General features: G+C 40.7%; 1 protein-coding gene and 1 long non-coding RNA gene across 5 annotated transcripts in view; one reads left to right on the top strand and one right to left on the bottom strand.

Annotated features, from left to right (window-relative positions):
• The window catches only part of LOC141570127 (uncharacterized), a 260003-nt gene extending 240605 nt beyond the window's left edge, over positions 1 to 19398 (bottom strand). For all 3 annotated transcript variants that reach the window (XR_012494031.1, XR_012494029.1, XR_012494030.1), the window contains exon 1: positions 19258 to 19398. This is a non-coding gene — a long non-coding RNA (uncharacterized LOC141570127). The remainder of the gene's footprint in view (positions 1 to 19257) is intronic.
• The window catches only part of RASSF8 (Ras association domain family member 8), a 102021-nt gene continuing 97528 nt past the window's right edge, over positions 19342 to 23834 (top strand). The window contains exon 1 of one of the 2 annotated variants that reach the window (XM_019737627.2): positions 19342 to 19481. The gene's annotated coding sequence lies outside the window, so the exon portion shown is untranslated. The remainder of the gene's footprint in view (positions 19482 to 23834) is intronic. The other variant, XM_019737618.2, reaches the window with a different exon arrangement.

Genomic DNA, 23834 nt, shown 5'->3' with positions numbered 1-23834 from the left:
CTTTCTACCATATCTCTGAATGCTATACAATAGGTATTTTACACATGAGAAAACTAGCTTGCCCAAGATCACGCCACTGGTTTGCAGCAGAATGTAGACTAGATGCTTGATCTCTTCCTTTTCTTTCTCTCTCTGCATTTAAATGAGCATTTATCAACTAGACTGAACACTTACTAACTGCAGTGAATATTTAAGAGAAGAAAATTTTGAAGGCATTTTAAATAATATTGAGAAAATCATCAGGAAGACACATTCATGTAATTAATACTTGTAAATTTACAGATTTGTTTTCCAAGTGCCAAGAATTTTGTACAGGTGTTTGCAACTTCAAGAAGATCTCTTAGAAGAGTTAGTTTCTCTTCTGTTTTCAGCTAAAAGTTTTGACCAAACTATAGGTTTGAGCTCAGGTTGAAGTTTCCTGATCATCTCAACTGTAAGGTAAAATATGAATATAAATCCTCTGGTTTGCCGAATAAAGCTAGAATACTTTGGGTACTTTCAAAAATGTGTGAAGGTTCCAGAACTTTTTGTACTTCAGTGAGTTTAGATACCGTTTTCCTGCTGTTTTTCCCATATTCATCCTCATCCACTCCTATTTATTGAGTTCCTGGGCATCTTCTGGTTCCTTTTCTGTGTTCCCAGAAAGAATGTCAGAATTGGAACATTTTTCCTTAAACAGCAACAACAAAACCTCGCTGCATATATAAAGCTTCACCTATTGGGATAAAATCCTTAAGGCCTTAGAACTAATATAAGGCATTCAATTTAAATACATAGAAGCAGCAGCACTTAATGGTGTGCAATCAAAATATCAGTTTAAAATGTGCCTCCAGGGCATTCATTCCAACAAAGTTCAATTTGGAGAACTTTCACTGCCAAGGAGGTACTCTGCATAGCCTGAGCAGATTGAAAACTCAAGCGGTGAGAGCTCTCCAAGAGAGACACCCTCCCTTCCTCCTTTGTACATGGAAGTGTGGACCATCGATGAATTCTCGTCGGAGGGCAATCTGACACGTGTGACAAGGCTGAAGGAGAACTGAAGAGTCTCTCGACCTCTGTGGGAACTGAGCGAAAACCTTTGATGAGGTGATGAGTTGGGACTCACTCATAGCAGGATGGACTACTGGAAGTATTATCCTGACCACACATTCTATTTGAGTAGAAAGAGCCTGCTTTTTAGTTTCTCTTTTCCTTTCTGAATGTTTCCAAATGCCGATTTGAGCCATTTTTCTATGGACATCAGTAAATAAAAAAATGAAAACTAGCCATTATGTCGTCTGACTACAAAATGGTCACAATCAGAGACAAACAAACTGGGAAGCCATGCATGAAATTTAGATCAACCAGTCTCTCCTTGGGATCTAGACTTAGTCACCAGCCAGGCCCAATGTCAGTGTTTAATCTTGCAGGCAATGAACACTTGTTGAGCATCAGCAATTCTTTACTAAGAATCCTCGATTTTAAAATACCATTCTTGGGGGCACCCGGATAGCTCAGTTGGTTAGAGCGTGGTGCTCTTAACAAGGTTGCCGGTTCGATCCCCACATGGGCCACTGTGAGTTACGCCCTCCTCAACTAGATTGAAACACTGACTTGGAGCTGATGGGTCCTAGAAAAATACACTTAAATTTAAAAAAAGTTAAAAAAAATAAAATAATAAGAATAAAGTAAAATACCATTCCCTACTCCCCAGACTTTGGTGTCTTTCTAAAAGCAACAGAATCATTCATTGACAGGGAGTAGGCTTTAGAGTGAAACAGTCTGTTGCTTTTAAGCAAGGTTCTCCCACCTGTGAGCAGAGGCTATTTATTCCTGGCTCCTGGTGTTTTTTTGTATCGTGAGAGACCTCAGCCAGTGTAAGGACCCTGGCCACTTCCCTCCTTTATCACTTTGCCTCAGGGAATGAGAAGATTATTTGACTGGTAAATCTGAGAAGAGTAAGTAGGGCTCACAGATCTCAACACTTGCTATGCTTGCCTTCCTTGAGGAATGACTACAGAAATGCAAATATTCATGTCTTCTCCACCACGCTTATTTTTTAAGGGGCGGCTCCCACAGGGGGACACATGGCCATCTGGCCTGGACTGATGGGTAAGTCTGCCTGTTTCCGAGCTGCCATATTAGGAAACGCACTGTTGCTGCCCTCCTAAACCACACAATCCCTGCCAGCCTTAATCAGTAATAAGTACGCTATTCTGATCGCCATCTGTCCTATTTCTTGTCTAGCTCTTAAGTGGCTTAGAACTCAGGACCACTTTTTAACTGTGTTGTCCTTGGAAAGTTATTTTACTATAGTTGCCATTATCCACTCATATTTGTCAAGTGTTTGAGCATCTTCTGGTTCCTCTTCTGGGTGTTATCATTATTTTATCAACCTGGAAGGACTGTGAATATAAAGTGGCTCCTAGAACAGGGCTTTTCATTCAATTAAAGTTTACCTTCCCTTGCTATTATTTTAATTTTAACTTAGTCATCACCTCATTGTCTTAATTCCTTCTTCCCTTTAGCTTCCTCCAATAAATTATCTTCTTCTCTCTCTCCTCATTGTCTCCAACTCTTTCTTCTCAAAGCTTTCTATCTCTAGACATTGCCCTAAAATAACCTAAGTTTGGTTCTTAAAGTTGGGTCACAGGACCAGAAACACCAATGTCTTCTGGGAATTTGTTGGAAATGGAAACTCTCCGTCCCCCTCTCAGATCTACTGAATCAGAAACTCTGGGGATGGAGCCCAGAATTTGAGTTTGAACAAGCCATCCAGGCCACTCTGGTGCACATTCAAGTTTAAGAACCAGAAGCCTAAATCGTTCCGTTTCTGTTCAGTTCCATAGCTTGTCTCTGCCCAGATAGTTGTCTTTTTATGCCTTAGTCTCTTTTGTGATTATCAACCATTTTGCTTTGTATCATTACCCACTGTCTCATTCCTGAAAGCCCCCACTTCCATCCAAAAAGGGAAACAAAGGTAACTATTTTGCCCTTAAGTGATTTAAAATTAGGATCTACAAGTTTCTTTTATACAGATATTTTTTTGTCCACTCCTAATTATTACATCTGATTTATTGAAAATTCAGGCAACTCAGTTTATTTTGGTTTACCAGGTGATTCATTTTCACAGTCATTGTGTAACAAACTCACAAATATGCAAATCTTTGCTCTGTGTTTTGTTTTTAATGGGTAAACAGAAAATCTTCTATCACAGGAAACTACAGGTAGCACTGGGAAAAAAATTGCTTTTCACAGCACTGGTTTCCCAACAATGTGAAAAGCATCAAGCAATTCAATTATCTTAAAATTGCCATCCAATTTGTTTCTCTGTGGGAGAGCTAGTATTCTTATGTCATGAAGACCAGGAAATTATCTGCGTTTTGGAATATGTGAATCTTTTCCTTCCTATTTTCTCTGAATCTCTGAAAGAACATTTAGGGGCAGCAAGAACTGTGGGGGGCGGGGGGAGAACAGGGGCAAGGGGAGAAAAGGTGAAATGGGAGCTGATTTGTTTAATATACTTGGAAATTATCTTTTGCTAAATTTTATCTAATGCCCATGTACTTCAAATAATTGAATGATTCAGGTATTTGTTAGTTTCTCTCCCACCATTCCTCAAATGTTTATGCAAATTATTTTCAATCAACAAATTGGTGGACATTCATGATTTTATAATAAATTGGTATTAATGTGTAACATTTTGGAAAAAAATGTCATTCTCATGCTATTCATTATGAGGCATTTGGCAGGGCGGGGGAAGCAAGTCATTCACTTAAATTGTAATGAAAGCATTTAGTATTTATTAGTGTGTAGGAGTCTTGTTCTCAAGGGAGTATTTAACAGCTATTATTCATTCAATCTCAGTTGCCCTGGAAGGGAAGGAAAGGGAGCCCAGGGAGCCAGAGTCACTGAGTTGAGTCATTGTTCAGCTCCATTCCAAAGGACTACTCAGTTTCAACCTTAGGACGAAGTTAAGATTCTCTGGCTAAGGATACTTTTTGTGATCTAGTCCCACTGGCAGTAGCTCAGACATCACCTGTCTGGTCTCGGATCACCTTCCACCTACCGGACCCTGGCAGGCATCCATGGAACCAAAAACCTCTCCAAGGAATGAGGGCCTTCGGGATAAAGCATACGCGTATATTCCTAGAGCTGCATTTTCAGATTTCTTCTGAGATTCCCCACAGTACCCACAATGGCCAGGCACTGTACGTTTTTTGCAATACTCAAGATATTCAATTTGGTGGTGGTGATGATAGGGGTCCCCCTTTTTCATTTCATTTTTACTGATTTCTATCTTTTGTACTCGCTTCATCTTATATCAACAGCGTTTTGGGCTCATTTGTCTCAAGTCTTTTTTCTAATCCTAGCTGATCAAGGTCCTTTTGGTGTCCCTTGCTCTACGAACCAGTTTGGACTGCAGGAGAAGTTATTTCCGCACTGCCTTCTGGAACTCTCACTCCATCCCTTAACTTTTCTTGAGTCTTCCACATTAATCCCAGTCCCTGATCATCTCAATTTTCTTTTCCATCTCCCCATCCAAGCTCCCAAAACTTTTGGGAAAGGTATAAAATCCTGTCAAATCCTTTTCCTCGGCAGTCCTTTCAGACCCTCCAGTGGACTTCACATAGCTTCATACAAGATAGCTATTGTTTCACCCTCCAGAAATGCTCCATCACAACCCCAGTTCCCTTATTTATGTAGGTGACCTTGTCATTTACTGTCATTACACCTTTTCCCACCTCTCCCTTCAAATTTTCTTTGTGCTTCCACTTTTTTCTTTCTTCTGTATTGTGTCAGAGGGACCTTTGCCCCTTCCATATTCAACTTAGTCACCCTGTCAACCTCTTTTCTATTGCTTTTCCGGGCATTTGCTCAGCTCTTGGTCTCTGTCTCCTCTTTTCACTTCTATCTCTTGAGTGTTTTTGTTAGTCCTACAAACACTCTCAGTCCTTGCCTATGAAAAACAACAGACAAGCAAGTAAACAAGTCATCTTCCCTTGGTTTTGCAACATGTTCAGATTATTATTTTCTTGGTTTTCTTTCCAGGGTAAGTCTGATTTGGTAAATCTGTGGCTTAAAAACTAGCTAATGCCACATTGTTTCATAGAAATGTTTTTCTCAAAGGCCACACCAATGACCTCTACTCATCAAGTTCAATGAACTGTTTCATTATTGAATTTAGCTGATCTCTCGGACACGTCTGCTCTTACCAATTCACCTTGCACTCACTCCTCGCTTGTCTTCTGGGAAACATGCCACACTGTAACTGTGCCTTTGCTTCCTTCAGGGATTCCTTCCTCTCCTCCCAACCGTCAAGTCATCTTCTATTAGATGCTTTCTCCAGACCTCTTTGCTCTAATCTCCTCCTTGCCTTCATCAATTCCCATATTTTAAACTATTGCTTCTTGTGGATCATTCCAAAATCTAAATTCCTACTGCCTCTGGGCATTTCTACCTTTGATATTCTAGAGACAGGGTTGTAAACTATTACTATAAAGGGCAGATAGTAAATATTTTAGTCTTTGTAGGCCCTATGGTCTCCATTATGACTAGTAAATTCTGCTGTTACAGTGTGAAAGCAGCCACAATGCACACATGAATGAGCGTGGCTCTGGCTCAATAAAACTTTATTTATGGGCACCGATATATGAATTTCATATAAATTTCATGTATTATAAAATATTACTCTTCTTTGGATTTAAAAAAATATATAAAACTAGAGAAGTCATTTTTAGTTCTTGAAAAATAGGCAGCAGGCTGGATTTGGCCCTCTGGCTATCGTTTGCTCACTTCTGTTCCAGAGGCATCACAACAGTTCCTCAGCCATTTACTCCCCACTCCCCATAACGATATTGTTTTCTCTTTAGGACTGTTTTTATTTTTACTTTAAAATAAAGAGTTGTGTGCTGTGTCATTTCCTACAGGTACAGACTTCCTCTAGAGTGGGCTTGGGGAAAACAAGTATTAATAGAGTATTCCCATTTTCAGACAAGGAAGTGGAGGCACAGCTTGGATTTGTCATAGAGAAGTGCTAAAGCCAGCATTAGAACTTGGATCTCTGGACTTTTTGGACCAAGACTCTGGATGAATTGTCACACAGCAGTCAATTGCCAATAATGTATGGTTTATATCTTTCAGTGTAGAAAACTTATCAAGGTTCTTTTCAGATCTACAATTCATTATTACATGGCATCCCCCCTGCTATAAGCATGTTGGTCTCTTGTCAGTTCTGATGCTTCCACTTAGCTTAGTCGGGCAGCCAGAAAATGGCGAAAGAGGGAAAACAATGTTTACTCAGGTAAAGCTCCACAGATGTCATTTTAGGTTGAAGTAGAAATCTTCATTTGCATAATGAAGATTGACCTAACAACTATCATCATTTGGGTGCTGGCAGAGAGTTAAAGCCAAGTATTGCATTAAACAAAAAAGTGAGATGTAGTTCCTATTAGTTCAAATATGTCAAGAGAGAATGGATTATTTTCCTATAGCTAATGCCTATTCTATCCTCCTAAATTGTATTTTCTCAGAACTCCCGCAGAGTTCTGAGTTCTAACACCGCTATAATATTCAGTTTTTAAGAGGTTATTAAGATTACATGTCCTTTTGTAACCCCTTTTCCTATCTCTTCAATTTTAAGATTGAGAGAAATGAATTCATCCTTACTCATTCTGAGCCTACAAGTTTGTTTTTCAGCCATAAGCCAATTTGGCATTATTTAGCTTAACTTCTATATTTTACATTATTTTGTCAATACCTATTTGGATGAAAAACGTTACCAAAACAAGCCTAAATTATAAATGTTGTTTTTTTAATGAAAACCTATAATTCTATATATTACATGTGTGCTCACCACCCAGAGTCAGTTCTCCTTCCATCACCATATATTTGACTCCCTTTACCCTCTTCTACAATCCCCCTTCCGCCCTTATAACGTTATTTTGCTTTGTCAGGAAAACAAAGCAAACCAACAAATACACAAAAATATTCAGTGAAGAAGTACCATTAGGTATGCCACCAACCATGGGTATAAAAAACAAACTATAAACAGGTGTATGTGTGTGTGTGATTCTACCCTTAATTCAATTTATACTCGTACTTTTTTTGAAATTCAATGATGTTAACCTTGCTTTATGCTTCTTTCATTATTGTATTATAGAGTGACTCCTGAAGAATCTTGTTTCTTGAGAGTGCATTTGATCATAAGTAGAATTTGGCCCTAATTAAAATGGGATTATCACAGGATAGTAGATCAAAGAAATGTGCTTCTGAGGTGGGTATTCTTTTACTTATTTTCCTGTAACATATATAACGAAGGCCAAAACATACTACCCCCTTCTAAATAACAACTCTTTGGAAGCTATGTCTGGCTTTGGTAAACAGATTTTCAGTTCGAATGGAAGATTAAATTCACCTTCGCAATTTCTAATGTGTAGAGAAATTCACTCTCAGAGTCAAAGGAAAACAGTTGAAAAGTCTAGTTTTGTTTTCTGAAGAAAACTACTTTCGCTTATATAGTTTGATTATTCAGTGTATTGAGGTAAAACACTTTATAATAGGAAACCTTGTAAAATAATTTTGTAGTAGCATTATTGAATAGGCTAAGCTACTGTAAGACAGCCCCAAAACTCAGTGGCTCAAACAATGAGTTTGTCTCCCAGGTAACAGTCCAAGATAAGCGTTCCAGTTTGGTGGGCAGCTCTGTTCCAGTCAGTCATGGGAGACAGGCTGGTAACAGCTCTGCCATCAACAGCTGGCTTACAGGGTTGCTCTGGTCGTCATCCTTTCAGCTGGCTGACGAATGGGAGAAAAAAAGGGAGTCTCAGGTCAGAAATATCCTCTTAAGCAGATAAGTCAGAAGGTCCTCAAATCACATGTACTCATATTCCACTGGCAAGTGTCCAGTCACGCAGCCGCACCTCACTACCAGGGAGGCAGGAAAAGTCTCTCCTTGTGCCCAGGAAGAAGGGAAAAACATAAACCACGGCCATCCACAGTTTCCATATACTCTCTGACTGTGAAAAACTATAAATAACCAACAATAAGCATTGCAAGGACTCTAGAATGTTATACAAGCACAGTAAAAAGTAAGAGATAAACACGTTCATTTTTTTTTCTATTATGAAAATATTCAACAAGGTAAAAAACCAAGGCAGTTCTCCTATTTTATCTTACCACATCAAAAAGATTTTTGTTATCAAACACACAGAGGAAATACCCAACTTAAAATAAATCATGTTTTAAAAGCTGGGAATTCATTTACTTGTAGAAACAATGTTCGAAAAATGGCAAGGTTCCAAAATTATTTCAAAAGGCTCATTTACCTCCCGTGGCATATGTGCAATAAAAAATAGTGGACAACAGTACAGCATTATAGCACTTAAAATGGAATTATTGGTTAGAAATAATTTTAAAAAATATTTTAAGAAGGGAAATTAAGTTTAATTAAAGACGGATATGGTGGGGAGTAGGAAATGAATAATGTAAAGTCAAAATGAACTTTCAAAAGTATTCTGGCAGGGGTTCTTCGAACACACACCAAAAAGTATGGGCTTTGCTTTTCTTCCTTCAAGGTTTATCACAAGCAAAATGAATATGTTCATCACCCATGCTTTACAGGTAAATTTTTGAATCAAAATGGGAAGGGAAAAAATAATAAACAGGTGTAGGAGGACAGGTTTCTATAAAGTGGCCAGGAAAGAGTTGGGAGTGTCGACGTAAGAATGTCCAAACCTGCAGAGAATATTTATAAAAATTTCTTTGAGCCAAACACAGGATACACCTGGAAACAAGATCTCAACAGACTGAGATAAATGCTTTTGAGAATAACAGTTTGTAGTTTCTTTTATGCGTTTGAGATTAAGGAGAGAATGTAAAGAAGATTACATGAAGGTGGGAGAAAGCAAGACGGATTATGGGATAGTTAAGGTGATGTGCTCTCTTGCAGACTTTAGAAAGTGGGATCTGAAAGGGTGGTCAGGTATTAGAAGGAGGGTGCATTTCAAAGGTGTGTTGACCTACACGCACAGAAACAATGGACAGGGCTGGGTTAAGGCAAAGATAAGCCTTTTAGTAAAGAAGTTCTATGCCTAGGGCGTGACTACCCACACCCTGACCTGCCCAGTTAGGAACATCACTTTTGAAGTTACTTGCCATAGAATCCCCTTTCTCATCCACAGGAGACAGAAGGGAAGGGAGGAAAAGTCTCAGGAGCTAGCTCACGTCTACAAGTATACAAAAAGAAAGATAAGCAGAGGGAAAGACAAAGTTGAGGGTGGGGAAAGAAACCAAAACTGGCATATGCATGATCTCTTATGAAGAAGGATGGAAACAATTTGGGGTTGAGTTTTCCATGGTCAGACCTCCAGGAATTTGATTACTGCCTGCAATGAGGGTCTTAGATTAGGAGAGGCAGCTTCTTAGTGACCAGGTGGAGAGAAAGAACGTTCACCAGCAGAGAGGAATTTAGGCAGTGACTGACTTCTATTTCTTTTTAATTGGCACAAAGAAAGTTAATGATTTAAAATTAAGAAAAGGAAAACCATACCAAAATACAGATTAGAAGAATCTTCATGGCAGAAAAGATACATCTGAACAGGGCCCCGGTGGATATATCCAGTATAAGCCTCCTTGCATCTTTCAAGCACACATTCGTTTGCTTCTTTCTACCTGTTCTATTTCAGTACAACTTAACAGTTCCCCCACTGCTTACAACATAACTTCTGAAGATGCTTTATCTTGAGTAAAAAGGCAATTTTGAGCAGCTTGATCTGGGGGTCAGTCCTATGTCTTACATACAGTGAAGGGCTGTTCTCTGCGAGCCTGACTGACTGCTGTCAGCCCATTGACTATGGAACTCACCAAGGGAATAGTCGTTTCTCTCACTTGACAACTGTACGTACTATAATCAGAGAGACAAGACATTGAGCTCCTTAAAGCTGCCTTGAATTGCTTTCGAAGCAGTCCTTGATCTAACCGTCGCACCAGCCACAATCAACCACCACCATGGGTATCGGGAGCCCAGCCTTTAAAGCCTGAATGTGGAACAAAGATTGCTTTAACTTCTGAGAATGAAAGCATCCTTTGAAATTAAACATAACGTTTCAAATTGGCTGCACACTACTTAATAAATGCTTTTTGTGGTTTCAGAGAATATTAATACAACCCCAAACATGTCAGCACAATTTCACTTACAGATTTCTCTTATTCCAGCTTACTGCTTTGTAACTATTGTGTAGGGAGATAAAAGTTGATGAGACAAGGGATAGAAATGGTGCAAAGTTCAAATACACAGGTTTGTTTGTACTCTGTCTTGAGTCTGAAGTCTGAGCCGAATGAGTTGCATTACCTTGAGCAGGTACCTAGATAACTCTGGATTTGATTCCTCAACTGAAAATCGAAGGGACTGCATCCAGTTCAACAAACTGTAATTCAAAGTTTTTCAGTTTCAGTTGTGCTGTGACAGAGAACTTTCTTGGCAGTCTTGGATTACTGGAAGATGGAGTATACTGCTTCAGGCCGATGCACTACTGCCCTGAACAGGTATCTCCCAGCTGCTCTGCTTCCTTCTGTTAAAGGCAGCTTGGATGGGGTGAGGAAATGAAATTCTGCGTCCAGCTCTAAAGAGTTTTTGAAAAGCTGCCTTGTGACTCTTAAGAAGGTTTTCCTATACAACCTGACTACTCTAAGCCAACTTTACAAAGTGACAAACAGGCATTCACAGTCAGCACCAAGAAACCTGTCAGTGTTACTCCCCTACTCAGCCCCTGCCGTGCCACACAGAATTCTCATGCAGAACAACAAGCCTGGGCTCAGATTTTAAATAAAATGCATATAGATAGATAGACAGATATAGATATAGATATAGATATAGATATAGATATATAGATATAGATATAGATATAGATATAGATCTATCTATCTATCTATCTATCTATCTATCTATCTATCTATGCCTGGCTTACTATTGTTTTCATTTGCAGTAATAAACTCTGAGTGAGGATGTTTATCAGCAGAATGGACCAAAAGCAAAAACAAAGTCCATAAAGAAACTTTTCTGTCTAATATTAACCCACCTGGGAGGAAGCGCTGCAGCTGGCACTGGTACTCGCATTCATTTCTGAGTCATCACCAGGGCATCCAGTTCCCTCTCTTCCCTGCTAACTGAGAGGAGGGGGTTTCCGCTCTCAAGCCCCACTCCGTATCCCACCATAAGACACAACATAAGGGAAATGTTCTCACAAAAGATCCGACCTCAGACCTGAAGCCTTTGATTTCAGTAAAAAGATTACAGTTAACTTGAACTGAGGCCTACTCTAGGTCAGACACAGTTCATCTTTCAGCCACTCTGTTTGGTAAATACTCATTATCATCATCCCTTTTTACACACGCAGAAATTGAGGCCCAAACAGATTAAATAAATTGCACCGAAGCCAGCACCGCTGTCCCTACTCTAGACGCTAATCCACACACTTCACAGTTTGCCTGGAGCCTTCCACAGTGCTCTGTTCTCTTGACATCAAGGGTGGGGTTAGGGGAGCCAGGAAGAGGAAGAAGGGTTAAAAACTGACAAATAGAATTAGAAGACTTGAATGCATTAGCAAATATTCTATCCTTTTCATAATAGTCCTCACTCAAGCTCAGGTCTCTCAAGAGAGCTCTGAAAACTGCATTAATTTGCTTTCTAACAAAAAGACTCACTCAGGCACCTCTGACATGCATAGTAACTACTGAACTGGCTACTGGAGAGTGGGTTTGAAGAACTCCAAGACGCTGTCCATGTCCTAGGGGGGTTATAATCCAGTACTTGCAGCCTTTCAAACCTCTCCTGCACCCGTATTACCTCCCAATGCATCTTCTCTTCTGCCTACCGTGTTTCCCTGAAAATAAGACCTAGCCAGACCATCAGCTCTAATGCATCTTTTGGAGCAAAAATTAATGTAAGACCTGGTATTATATTATTATATTATACTATATTATATTTATTATATTATATTATATTATATTATACCCTGTCTTATGGTAAAATGAGACTGGGTTTTACATTAGTTTTTCCTGCAAAGACACATTAAAGCTGATTGTCTGCCTAGGTCTTATTTTCGGGGAAACACGGTATATTACTTTCTGCCTATAGTAAAAAAAATTGGGAGATCATCTATAGTCTATTTTCTCTCAATGTTAGAAACTTGAATTTTAATCATTCATGTGAATCCCACACTATCTCTAAAATATATCCTAAGGATGTCCTTGATTTCTCACAGTAAAATATTTATGTGCAAAGTATGTAGTTCCTCATCCAAATCACCACTTCTTCCCTCGTCCAACCCCAGCCTACTGGAAAGACAGTAAATGAAATTACCTGCCTTGACTGACACTGCCAGGGGGTCTCTACTGGTTTCCTTTTTCTGTATAGCACCCAGTCTAGGGTGTGGATTGCCAAGGTCTAGAATTTTAGGTCCCATATTTCAATTTGCCTTGCTTGTTTTGGTAAACTTAATTTTCTAATGACTTCTTTTTATCCCCTTATTTGCCCCTGCACAAAACAGCCAGATAGGACTAGGTCTCTTACCTACAAGGACCCCACAGTACAATCATCTTTACTTATTTATTACAAGAGAAGCAAGACTGACGTGCTACTCCATCTTTGATTACTTTCTAACACTTGGATTCTAATTCAAAGATCCACTGTTTTTGTCTTAACCAACACTTCCTCAGAAACATTAGGTGCTGAAATTATGACACAAAAACAAAAAATGTTTCTGCCCCCAGGAGAAGAAAGATTTCCTTTTCTTGGTTTACTCTCTGAAACTACCCAGGGCTGAATTGATTATCTACTTCCGTCTAGAATCACTGGAGTATTGTACAGTTTTTCCTTCCGTTTGATAGGCTGTCATGACCCCTATTAGTACATGGACTTCTCAGTTCTGAGGACAACATGTTAACATGAGGCTATTTCTTCTTAGGGTATCCACTCTTTGTTCATTTATTTGTTATAAAGCTCCAGTGGCTCATAGAGCTCACAGGATAATGATTTTTTTTGGAAACCAATGCTCAGAAATTGATCTAGAAATTGAATGCCAGAGTGAAGTCACAGAATAAAGTAAAAATTACATGACAGACTTATATTCACTGATTATTGTGTTCCTGGTTTAATCTATTTTAAAGCCTTATCAAAATTCTTTTTCTGGATTTTTTTAGTTGGTTTTTGAATTGCTATTTGGGTCATTATTAGAACCTGGAGCAAGTCTATTCTGCCATATCTCTTCTCTTTCAATGGTACCAATTATTTTAATTTAGGATTCACATACTCAAAATGTTAGAAGTAGGTGTGCAGTTGAGGTAATTTTGTAAGCCCTTGCCATAAGAACAATGCAGTCCCACCTGGAAGTGTAGCTCTCTTGGAATAAACACACAGGGTAGATACACAGGGACAGGGGACTCCCATTAGGCATCCAGATCTGCCAATCAATGCTGGGGTTCAAAGAACCACAGGCTCCATGTTTATTAGAGATCCTCCATTGCCACCTGAGCAATATGTCTCTAGGGAGACCAAGGATGAGATGAAGAGCAGCTTGACAGGACCCTAAACCGAATTTGAACATATAACCCAACTTAATTTATACTATTCCTGGGCTTCAGCCTAAGATCTACTCTCTAGATGACACTACTAGACCTATTCTATCAAATCTGAAATGAAGATTTATTCATGCGCTACGGTAATTTTTCTCTTAACTACAGAATATGATTATACTACAGAATATGATTATACTTATTGAAAGAATTAACTATGTGGCATTTATTATTAATCAATATATTTGTTACAATTCTTAAAAGTGTGGCTGGGTGATTCTAAATTATTTTGCAATAATTATTCTTGCTATTATCATATAAATCTCACAGTTTTAATCAGCTGTTGCATTCGCTCCCCTCCACCCCCCGCCCCCATGAACTGTAAACTCTGCTATTGTGGCTGGCCAGGTCCCTAACAAGAAGGCTTTGGTTAATCTAGCAGTGTTATAAAACAGATCAGATTTCCAGTTTGCAATTAATAAAAATATAATTAAATACATGAAGGCAAAGCAGAAGATAATTTAATCTTTCCGCTATGATTCAGAAGTCTGATATGAATATCAGGGTCATCACTGTAAACCTCAATTATAGTATTACAGAAGCGTAGGGAAATTGGTGAGTGGCATTCAAGTTGAAAGACTGCCAGACACCAGAATTTACTCCAGGTATTTATAACATCAGGTACCACATTCACTCATTTCCCCAATTACTGATCCTAGTACAGGATCTTGTAGAGTCCCCCATAGTTAATCTCAGCTGACTAAATCCATTCTTCTAGTCTACAATAAAAAAATGAAAAACAAAAAACAAGACTGTTTCATTTTCATGGGATTATCCTCTCAAAAAACTTCTCCCTAAATAAAGACCCAATCATATGTTAAATCCTACTTATGAATATATTTGGATGTATTCCTTTTGGTATAACCTGTTATAGTTTCCATTTACAGTTTATACTTTCTTTCCATACTATACTTCATTGTTTAATAAAATATACTAATTATCACCCTCCTGTCCCATAAAATTATTGGAGGGTCTTTTAAGAGGTTCTTTATGATTTGGTAACTTTCTTTTTTAAGAAGAAACTATCATCAAGTTAAAATTTTCTACAGATCTGAGAACTGTTGGTTGTTTCTGAAAAGCCGCTTTACGTTGGTCAAATAAATCACAATATTTACAGGTCTTTGCAGTGTTTTAGTATGTATATAAAATTTTCATTAGGAATGGGAAAGAAATAATATTTGCTTGCTTTCCACACCAATATTGAAAGGGAAAAATGAGTGTTTCTTTTCTTTTTCCTTCCAAACTTATCACTAATAGTGACTAAATGAAGATTTGGTAAGATAGGCTGAATAACTCTAAATGATCTCATTTGTACAAATTTTAGCATATGACATCGGGCTTCAGGGTAGTCTTTATGTCACAAAATTATTGCTGTAACTCCAGCTATCACATCCATGCTCCAAGCAAGAACAGTAGTCAGTCCTCCCAGTAGCCCACCACCAGACACACAAATAAGGAGTTTTCCTGGAAGTCCATACAACACCTTCCATCCACATACCATTGACCTATACTTAGTAACCCCAATCTGCAAGGAAAATTGTGAAATGAAATATTACACTGGACACAAAATCAGGTTTTTGTTACTAAGAAATAAGGGGTGAAAGGGAATGGGCTAGGCAACTAGCATTATTTGCCTCATTTTCTTTTTTAGCATATGTTTCCTTAGATGAACTGTGAGCTCATGGAAGGCTGAAATTATGTCAAAATAATTTTTATAATCCCAGAACCTAATTTATTATTTTTTTTATGTTTGTTAATTAAAGAAAATGGAAATCTTCGCTAGCTATAGAAGAAGATTAACGTATAATAGGTGAGTAGATGGCATTAATTTATTCCATTTATATTGCCATATATTCATTTAATTGTTATTTCAACTAATATTAATTGAGTTTGCAGTCTGAGCCAGGTCCAGTGTCAGGTGTGGGGGATACAAAATAGTCCCCGGCTTCAAGAAGCAGGTAGGGGTGTGGATGGGGAGGTTAGTCAGGGCTCCAAGAAATGCAGGTGGCGTCTAAAAGCTGGAAAAGTCAAGGAAATGGATTCTCCTCTAGAGCTTCCAGATGGGACACAGCCCTCACTTGATTTTAGGGCTCTACAAGTAAAGGAGCAAGTTCAGGGTAATGTGGTAAGGGAACTGAGAACTGGTCTCCTGAGTCACGATTTGAGTGGTTAGGAGGCTGTAAGTAGTCTGGGTGAAACACACAGTGGGGAAAGAAGTAGGGAAAAAGGAAGAAAGATAGGTGGGGCTAGATAATAAAGAAAATGATAAGTTATATGCAGAAGTCCATAATTTATTGCTCCCAGCACACATACCTATTTGTTGCGACAAAATGTTTGTTCCTCCCTTGGACTCCTCATGAAACGATTTCCCAACACTATGCCCTTGATGGATCTGACCCACTGACAAGCTTCTTGGCTAGCCTAAACTATAGTCGTAACTGTTCCATGGACCGTATCTAAGCATGGAGCAACTCTCTTCCCAGCATCTCGTCTTACAGGATGGTGTTCCCTGGTGAACTGGTTTGGGAAATGCTGGTCTAGAATACATTTGTCAAACTTGGCAATATGACTTATGAGGGATTTCCAGAGAAAGGGATATATCCCCAGGGACTGCAGATGTGAACTTGGTTTTCTTAGTGTGCTAATACCTTGGGTTTCAATTACTTGGGTCTCTGGAGGGACCCATGGTTTAATTTAACTAATGAGTCTCCACTTCCACAATCTTATAGTCAAATAAGTTATCCCAATGACGATTTGACTAGTAATGGCAACAGTCGTCTCTTCCTGCAAATAATTCAATTCAGTTCACAACATATATGCCTAAAAATGTACCTACACCAATTCCTGTTTTCTTGGCCTATCTAGAAATGGGCCCTCAATCATTAAGCAGAGGTCACAAAGAGAAAGATTTGAAGATGCTATGCTGTTGGCCTTGAAGATAGGGAAAGAAGCCACAAGCCAAGAAATGCAGGTGTCACCTAGAAGCTGGAAAAGGATTCTCCCCCTAGAGCCTCCAGATAAAACACAGCCCACAGCTTGATTTCTAACCTCCAGAACAGTAAGATAACATTCTTTTGCTTTTAGCCATTAAGTTTTTGGCGACGTTTTAATGTTAGCAATAGGAAACTAATTATAAATCATAATACACCTCTAGGTGCTGTCCACCCCCCTCACCCCCATTCATTCCCATTGTTTTCCACGTAAGTCTCTCTTCCTTGGTACTCTCTTTTCTGTATTCTTACTTCCTTTCCAAGGAAGTCTCTGTTCCTTGATATTCTCTTTTCTATCCTCTCAGATTTTCTTAAAAACCAAATCTGATTATGTCACAGGGCTTGGAGTGCATGAACACTCACAGATTTTTAGTTAGAAATGTAACTAGAAATATAATTAGAAACCATAAATAAGGGTTGTTTACAAATCCTGTCAAGGACATTTGGTGTGATCTCAGGAAGGCTTAACAGGGATGTGATTTAGCTAAGGAAGCTTAAAACAAATTGCACTACACACTGAAGAAAGAATGCATTAACCACATGGGGCTGAGGTAGGGAAGAGATTTTCCTGGGTTTACCCAGGACTGAACAGGGGTAAATTCACGGACTGCAGCAGCCATCAGTAAGACACACGCTGGTTTGGAAGTGGGGCTACCTCCCCAGGTACCTGGATCCTAGTAAGCGCTTCTCTTAAATAGTGGGCATGGGTATTCAATCATAGTAAATTTCATCCTGATTTAAATGCTGGTCACATGACAGTTGGTTGTCATGAGTCAGTCAACTTGTTCACCTCTGGATGTATGATAAATTTCATGTCAGGACCCTGAGCAGATTAAGGTTCCAGATTAAGGTTCTCCTACTGGGTCCGATCCTGGATCCTGGTTTAACAAGAGCCACACTCCTGCCTGCTTCATTGGCCCGTTTCAAGACCTCCACAAAACAGGGATGACTATCACAGAAAAAAAAAAAAAAAGAGGAAAGTTCTAAGGAGGAGGGAGAGGTCAACATTGCCAAAGGGCACAAGATGGAGATTAAAATTTTCCATTAGATTTGGCAATTAGGTGGTGACTGAATTTGTTCAGTGGAGTGAAAGGTTGACAAGGGAATGAGAGCTTAGGAAATGTTAACGTTAAGGCTGGAAAACTACGAGAAGACAATGTAGGCCCTACAGAGTCATCTTTAAAAACAATTCAAGTTATACATTCGAACCATAGAGAGCTCTTCTTGTCCCCAAATCCTCCAAATGTTGATTAGCCAAATTTGAGTCTTATCATCTCTCTCTCTCCTCAGTTAACCTCTGAGGTAGAGGAACCAATGAGCTGTGCAGTAACTAAAGGTCAAAAAAACAAGAGAAAGAAACAAAAGGCCTAAAAACCCAAACTCAATACAAACAAATCAGGCCCTGAGTAAGATGAGCTGTAAGAAGTTGCAGTTCAAATTTAATACCCTTCTTTTGATGATTTTTTTTAAAGTGTCTGGATAATTAAAAGGGGCATTTTATAACTGGAATGCTTTCTTGCATCTCATCCATTATCTTCACTGCACCTCCCTGCAAATGAATAGCTGTTGCTGAGTTGTGGGCAAGTGTGAGCGCAAGCTGGACCAAAGGCTGAATTCTGTCCTGTGGCCAGAGTAACTGCGTGCCATGAAAAAAGGTGCAATAGTGAAAACAACAGACATTATCTGCCTTTCTAGATGAAAGCACTGTTTTCCCTACTTAACTATTTGTTAACTTTAAAGGGAGGTAAGAGGGGGGTGAGGGGTTCTGAATATGAGCCCAGCTCTTTCTAAACTTGGTTACTCACATCTGATTCATTCTCTGTGTTTTTCATCTCCTGTTATTGCCTGTTATTGCGTGCTGCTGAGAAGGGGTAGCTGAATCACTGCCACTCAAGATAAAAAGCAATTCAAACCTAGTCCTTGGGATTTGAAGCGTTTTACTTTTTTTTTTTTTTTTTTTTAAGCGTCTACGGGAAAAGCTTCCCACTTTCCCGGGGGACCATAGAGGGCAGTTTTACAAGACTCATCCCCGGGCTATGTTAGATTTTGTTCTTGTGAGAGTCAGTGAGGTACCGGTCATCTCACCATTTTGGCTTTCAGGCCCACATGCCTCGGTGGCTGGGGTGTGTGCGGCCGGCCGAGCTGCAGCGGGGCCGCGCTAGGGGGGCCGGGGTAGAGCGTGGCCCGGTGGGCCCGAGCGGCCCCGCCGCACTCCCCACCGCCTTAAAAGCTCCCACAATGCAGCGCTGGCGTCCCAGTTCCGTTACAATGTCTCTCCCGGCGCCGGCGAACCGGCGAGGCGCGGGCGGGGAAGCCGGGAAGCGGCGTCTGTAACCCGAGCGCCCGGCCGAGGGTGGCGCCCCCTCGCCGCTTCTCTCGCGCGCTCAGCCCGCGGCCCGGCGAAGGGGCGGAGCCGCCCGGCCCCCAGCCCGGCCCCCAGGCCACAGACACCAGCCGCTAGAGCGAGCCGGCCGCCAACTCCGCTGCCCGCGCTCGCCCGGCGCCCCGCACTGCGCCCGCCGCCAGGCTCGTCGCCGAGCCTCGCCCGCCCGCGGTAGTGGCGGCGGCGGCGCTGGGAGCCGCTCCTGCCTGCGGCGCAACCGCTGCCCGCGCGATCGCAGACGCCCGCAGCCCCGCCAGGGGCGTCCTAACTCACCTAGCGCCGGCCGGGGAGGTGCGCGGAGCGGTCGCGCCGGGGAGCCGGGGCCTCCCTCCGGTGCGGCTCGCGCGGCCCGCGGAACGCCGGAGAAGGAGGCTCGCGGGGCTGCGCGGCCGGGGACAGGCGCGGGGCGGCCGCAGAGCTCGCAGCGCCGCCGCGTCCCCAGCGCCCGGGCCGGCTCTGCTGAGCGGCCTACGGGGGCGGCGCAGTTGCGAAACTGAGTGAGTATTAACTTTCCTTCGGGGCCGTGATTTCTAGGCAGCGTCTGGGACCCCTCCCTCCTCCTCCTGAAGCCTCCGATTCCCTTACCTCTTTTCACCTAGGGCGTCTTCGCCGGTCCTGCCCCCACCCGCCTCCCGCCGCGGGTTCCCGCTTCCTCCCGTTCATCTTTTCCCTGTTGTGTTCCCTTTTGCGCGTTCTCTCCGCGGCTCACACGCGTCTGCCTGAAAAGTACAAGCTTGTGTCTGGCTTCTCTGTTTCCTCCCTGTGTCCTTGGCAGGGTAGTTTAGAGGCCACTTTTGTTGGGAAGGGAGATGTACGTTTGGTTTCTCTAATATTGTGTTCTCCAAATGGAAATCGGATGCTCGATTGCCGGCTGACGGTTTGGTGGAACGCTTATTTTTTTCTTCTGAAAAAAAAAAAAAAAGATTGGTTTATAGGTTTTTAAATTTTGTTTGAACGATTAACCCTCTTCCGTCCCTATTCTTCCTTGCTGCCAACCCGTTTAGGGAGGGGGGGTCCAGAAGAGGGGACTTTCAAAGTAATAACGTTTTGCAAACTAGAAACTTTAGAGGGTAAATCGCAGAAAACTTAAGATTCAACCTTAAGGGACGTGAGCTTTGAATGTGGGTCCTTGTGCGGCACTGGGTCTTAGAAGCCGAGTATCTGGGTTTGTAATCGAGTGTTTCGTTGTTATTTTAGCATCATAGAGCCGCCTGGTGTTGCTAAACCACTACTTTCTCAGCATCAGATGGCATCTTGAGTAGTGTGCAATATCGGATGTAATTGCGGGTCAGTATTGCCCCTGATCTTTAGGGATTTAGAAGGTCAATAGATATGCAGGGCACGTTCCATAGCTAACTTAAACCCAGCAGGTTAGCCCTGTCAATATACATCAAAGCATTGCATTAAAAAAAATTACTCCAGCCTGGTGACAGCGAGGACGAACATTTATGGATTTTCCGGTATAATGTGGCTCAGCAGTTCTTCATTAGATCTGTTGTATCCCCAGGAAGCACCTTTACATATGTATATATCACTGCTTTTCTTACAGTTGGGTTAGCTAGTACTCATTCTAATAGGAGACCCCAGGTAGTTTTATTATTTTTTTAAGTCTTTCAGCTTTGTGTTGCCAGGAGTTGGTGATCGTGCTATGGAGGAACAGAAAATGGGAAGCTTTTTTATGGATTTTCCGCATCCTGTTCTTTGCCTGGTTGAGGCACTAGTGAATGCCAGCTAACCCTCTGCAGGGAGAGGTGCGGGGTGGGCACAGGAATCTGGATGCAGGACACAGCACTATCATTTTGGAGAGTGGTTTGTGTATTTATCTTTTAGTGGAAATATTAATGGTACTTTTATTCATCTCGATGGGGAACTCACCCCAAACCATAAAAATTATGTGACCATACCCCACTTTAAGGAGACTGAACATAATTTGATGATTATTCTATTGAAGGGTCAAATCCAACAAAATGTAATTTGTAATATACATGATAAAAACCTTTCAAAAATCTCCCCCTTGGGGTGGCCAGTTAGCTCAGTTGGTTAGAGCACAGTGCTCTTAACAACAAGGTTGCCGGTTCGATCCCCACATGGGCCACTGTGACCTGTGCCCTCCACAACTAGATTGAAACAACTACTTGATTTGGAGCTGATGGGTCCTGGAAAAACACACTTAAAATAAATAACAGTTTAAAAAAAAATCTCCCCCTTTCTCATTTTCTGTCGTTTTAAGAGTCTCAAGTTAGTACTTTTAATAATAGACACAATTGGCAGTAATGCATTAAATTCTTTCTGGGTTCATTGATCAAGCCTAATATCTGGGTTTCAGTAGCTGAGGGGAACATCAGAGAGCCCAGAGAGAGAGCAAATCATGGGACTGTGTAGATAGGAACGGCATTTCAGTTTGCTGAAGTGTCAACATGCTGCAGGGAAAAGCAGTTAAAAAGAAGAGAGAATGTTTAAGTTGTTTTTATGGTGAATGTTTACTGAATTTGGCATTTGGTTGAGACATCTGGGGATTGCAGATTTTAAATTCTATGCAGTTGTGTTGTTTCTTTTTGCCTATTTATATTTTTAAGGTTTCGATTTTTCACTGTGAATCTCAATGCTTGGCTTTTGTAGCCTTCTGTACTGGGTGGCTTGCATTAATTTTTGACTTGAATGCCTTGGTCATTTTGAGAAATGATTAGTATTTTAGAGTTCTCATTAATTGATCTGTGTTACGTGGATGTATGTCATGACTTGAAAGTAAAATGTTATTTGTTGCTGGATATCGTTGCTCTTTTCATTATGGTTAATTCCTGGCATAATGGTTTTGCTTACTTATTATAAAACGTTAAGCTCCTAGATATCTTGCTAGTATTCAAAACATTGCAAAACTCTTTGCAGGTAGAAGTGAAGTGGGGATGGGAGTGGGATTGGAAAACATTATGCATTAAATTTGACGATTTGGATTTAAAAAATAAGGTATCACCTGTTTAGTCTTCTTGCATGCTAGCTTGCTCCAACCCTAAGTAGTCTTCAAAATTCAAAGTGTAGAGATAGTTTCCAAGAACTCCATATAGTGGAAAGAATGCTAACCCTACAGCCAGCCAGCCAGACTTGGGTGGCAGGTGTGACTTTGTCACTCTGAGCTAAATGAGCCTGGCCATGCTACTTCAACCTCTGTCATCTATCTACAGTTTGCTTTCTGTAAAAAGGGGATTGCTACTAAAAGGGATGCTGCGACAAATAGAACACTCAATATAGTGATTGGCACATCTTCACTAAATGGCCGCATCTGAGACTTCTCCAGAACTGAACTCTTGATGACCCAACCTTTCAAATTCTTTCTCCTGTTTTTCATCTCATTCATCCAAAGAGTGGCTCAGGCCAGAAGACTGGAGTTACCCTTCACTCTCTCTTTTGTTCTGTCACCTCCACCCAAGCAGTTTGTCACAAAGTCCTGTCTACTTTTCTGGGAAAACCTCTTTCAAACCCGTTTGAGTTTCAGTCTCTATTATGCTACCATCTTAGTTCAAACCACCATTTATCTTTGCCTGCTGCAGAGGCCACCTGCACACACTCTGCACCCCCTGCAGTCCTTTTTCCCACCAACAGCCTAAAAAAGAAGTCACTGGCAGTTTCAAGTCTTCAAATCTCTTAGGAAACACATTTATTCTTGTGATAAAATAGAAGATCCTCAGCAAGCCTACAAGGTCCTGTGTGACTTGGCCCCCACATCCCATCTTCATCTCTTGTCAGCCACCTTGGCAATTCTCTGGCAGACTCACCTCAGGGCTGTTGCTCATGCTGCTGGTCTCTCTATTTTAGGACCATCTCATTACTGGTTCATGTATCCTCTTCATAAAATGTCTGAGAAGGCCACCCTTAGCATCATGAACCCCTTTATTTTCTTCCTCATGGCACAATCATCTTTTCCCTTCTTAATATTTGCCACAATTTATAATTATATATTATTTAATTGTTGAATGTCTCTCTCTTGCCCTTGAGGGCAGGAATAATGTATGGTTTATTCAACAGTCTATACACAGTGTCTGGTATACATATAGTAGGTGCTCATTAAATAATTAATGTTATAATGAAGGAGATAATAATATCAATTTTGTATTTGTATCTTGATTGCCTTCTTTATCACCGCTAACTCTGCTTTTCGTAACAGAAAAGCCAGACCGGCACGCTCGTGTCTTCCTTCTTGGCTGGGTTTACGTATAATATGAAATAATGTTTGCAAACATCAGGTAAAAGTAATGTATTTGGGATCTGTGGAAAATTCATAGTAATAAATTGAGACGTTTTAATTAGTGTTACCCTTGTGATTTTCTGTTGTAGATAATCCTTTTTCCAAGTACATCGTTAGTTATGCTTTTTTCATTGGCACAGGATTACTGAAAGAAAAAATTTTACTATGTCATATGATTTTACACATGTCATGTGACATAACACGTTAGTCAGCAGCTATTGATTGCTTAGTGCCAGATTTCCAAGGAAGGTAGGGGAAACTGTAGTAGAAAAATGACAGGTATGGTACTGAGGATATTTAGTACTGTCCAGCTGTTGATGTGGCTTGCATAAATAACTAGATACCATCTGACCATTTAGTTTTAAGGTAGAGGAGTACTGTAGTTGTTTAAAAATGGGAGCCACCTAGAGGTCTAGAAGTTCTTTTTTCCTTTCTCACTAAAGCATTCCTTGTTTTAGCCAAAAATGTCTCATGACTTTCGAAGGCCAAGGGAGGTTTAAAGCTTTGAGTATTTTTGTCATGTGGTTGCCCTTCACACAATATCCGATGCACTATAACTCTGAAGTACTTACATCTTTATTATTAATGCTTCTAGTCTCTGCTTCTTACA

This window comes from Rhinolophus sinicus, linkage group LG02 (assembly GCF_036562045.2).
Source record: "Rhinolophus sinicus isolate RSC01 linkage group LG02, ASM3656204v1, whole genome shotgun sequence".
NCBI lineage: Eukaryota > Metazoa > Chordata > Mammalia > Chiroptera > Rhinolophidae > Rhinolophus > Rhinolophus sinicus.
This window is presented reverse-complemented; position numbering and strand designations above follow the sequence as displayed.